The sequence below is a fragment of the Chamaea fasciata genome, unplaced genomic scaffold (genome assembly GCF_029207755.1).
Source record: "Chamaea fasciata isolate MVZ Bird 193981 ecotype frontalis unplaced genomic scaffold, bChaFas1.0.hap1 SCAF_294, whole genome shotgun sequence".
Taxonomy (NCBI): Eukaryota; Metazoa; Chordata; class Aves; order Passeriformes; family Sylviidae; genus Chamaea; species Chamaea fasciata.
In genome coordinates this window covers 65,001-67,500 of record NW_027094379.1, presented here as the reverse complement: position 1 = coordinate 67,500, position 2,500 = coordinate 65,001, and the positions used below count along the sequence as shown (strand labels likewise).

The 2,500-nt window shown below is 80.0% G+C and overlaps 1 non-coding gene across 1 annotated transcript; it reads right to left on the bottom strand.

The window, feature by feature from the left end:
- Positions 1 to 817: 817 nt before the first annotated feature.
- LOC136305155 (5.8S ribosomal RNA) lies at positions 818 to 970 on the bottom strand. Its single transcript, XR_010725081.1, has one exon. It is a non-coding gene; the product is annotated as a 5.8S ribosomal RNA (ribosomal RNA).
- Between the last annotated feature and the right edge of the window lie 1,530 nt (positions 971 to 2,500).

Below are 2,500 nucleotides of genomic sequence, written 5' to 3'. Positions count from 1 at the left end.
TCCTCCCTCCTCCTCTCCCCCTTCCCTCGCGCGCGCGGGCGCCAGGGCCTGGGGGTGGCGGGAGAGAGCGAGAAGAGACGGAGGCGCGGAGACGGAGACCCCATCCCGGAGACGAGAACCGAATAGGAGCCCGGCGGAGACGGCCCCGCGCGGCAACCGGCCGGGCCGGCGGCGCGACGGCCTCGGCGGGGAGAGAGGAGGGAAAGCGACGGCGCCCTCAACGCCCCGAGACGCGACGACAGGGAGGGCGGGGGAGGGAGCGCGGGGGTCCCACCCCCGTCCCCGGCGCTCGCGCCCCGCGCGCGCGCGGCAGCACGGCACGGTACCCTCGCGGTACCCACCCGCAGACAGCCGCCCGCACGGGGGGGAGCCCGGGGGCGAGGCCCGCGCCTCGCCTCCCCCTTCCGAGCCCTCTCTCTCGCGCCTCCTCGGCGGCGCTCGCGACGCCGTCGCTCGCTCTCTCCCCGGCCGCCGCGCCGCGCGGCGCGGCGCCGGCGAGGACGAGCTCCGCCCCAGCGGCTCGCTCCGGGAGCGGGGAGCTACGGAGCGCTCCCCGAGTCTGCACTTAGGGGGACGAAGGCCCTGCGCGGTGCCGACGACCGCGACGACGACGGCCCGCCGGGCCGCGTGGGACGAGGACGGCGGCCGCCGAGGAAAAAGCGCTTCCCTCGCCGACGCGCCCGCCTCCCTTCCCTCCGGGCACCGGCCGGCCGCCGCCGCCGCCGCCGCCGCCGGCCGCCGCGGACGACGGGCCTGCGAGGCGACCCCAGCCGCGCCGCCGGGGTGAGCCCCCCCGGGACGGCGATTGATCGTCAAGCGACGCTCAGACAGGCGTAGCCCCGGGAGGAACCCGGGGCCGCAAGTGCGTTCGAAGTGTCGATGATCAATGTGTCCTGCAATTCACATTAATTCTCGCAGCTAGCTGCGTTCTTCATCGACGCACGAGCCGAGTGATCCACCGCTAAGAGTTGTCTGGCTTTCGGCACCGACCCCGCGCGCGCGGAGGGGCCGGGACCGCTCGCGTGAAGCGGCCCCCTTTTTCGCTTGCGGCGAGGACGCCGTGGCGGCGCGCCTCGCTCCGAACCGTACCGGCACACGTGAACGGAGGAAAAGGAGGAGGAGGGGGGGGGAAACGCCCCCCCCGCACGAAACGGTCCGAAGGCCGGCCGGCCGAAAGGCGGGGAGGCCCGCGCCCCCGACCGCCTCCCCCCGCGAGGGGAGACGCCGCCTACGCGCGAGGACCTTCGGAGGCGGCCCAGGCGCCCGGGCTCGGCCCGGTCTCCGCACGGAGGGCGCGCCGCGCGGCGCGCGCCGGACCGCGGGGGCGCGGCGCCCCGCCCGGCCACTTTCACGGGACGACGCGCTCACCTGAGCCGGGGGCGCGGCCGTCGGCCCCCGCTCGCGCTTTTTCCCTTTTCCCCTCGACCGCTCCGCGGACTCGCGCCGCGCCGCCGCCCCGGAGACGCGGCCGACCCGCTCTCCCCAGCGGCCTTACGACGCCCGAGAACGACGCGCGGCGACCGCCGCCTCGCCGACGCGCCCCCGGCGGGACCGCTCCCGCCGCGAGGCCGGCGCCTCTGCCGGCCGCGCTCCGCCGCCGGCGCCGGCGCCGGAGGCGAGGCGCCGCCGCGTCCCGAGCCGGCACCGCGGGCGCCCGGGGCCTGCCGGGCGGCAGACCCGCCGCCTCTGCGGCCGCACTCCCGGGACCGCCCCCCGCCTCTTCGCGCCGCCGGGAACCCCCTGTTCCGCGGGGCACGCGCCCGGCGGAAGGCGTGACGGGGCCGAGCCCGGGGGGGCAACGCCCGCCCTCCTCGCTTCCGCTCAGAGAACGGGCGGGTGCGCGCCCCCGCGGCCGCCCGCACCGCCTTCCGTTCGGCCCGCGCGCGGCCCGGGAAAGGGCGACGGGGAAGCGACGGGCGGGGCCCGGGCCGGGACCGCCGCAGGCGACGGCGGGCGCCTTGCGGCCGACCGTCCCCCCGGAGGGGGGACACCCGCCGAGCGGCGACGCCGCCGCTCGGCCGCGGGGTCGCCGTGCACTCGTCGGCGTCCGGCCACGGAGGGACCGGGCAGAGCGCTCGCCCGGGCGGGCCAGCGGCCGAGCCAAGGACGGCCGGCGGGCGGCGCCGCCGGCGCCTTCCGGGAGAAGGAAGGCCGTCGAGGGGAGAGGCGCCGCCGCGCCCGAAGCGGCGCCGCGACGCGACGCCGCCGCGGCGGCGGCCGAGGAAAGGGAGCGCGGCGGGCTCCGGCGGCCCAAACCCCGCAGCTGAGGCAAGGCGGAGGGCACGCGCCCTCCGCCGGCAGTCGCGCCCGCATTCGAGGCGGGGGGGCGGGGTCCGGCCCCGCGGCCGACCCGGCCACGCGCCGCGGCCTCTCCGCCGAGGCCGGGCCGCGGAGAGGGGGGGGCAGGGCGCCCCTCCCCGGCGCGGCGCGGGTTGGCCCCGCGCGCGCGGCGGGACGACGGCGGCAACGACGACGACGACGACGACCAGGAGGTGCGGCC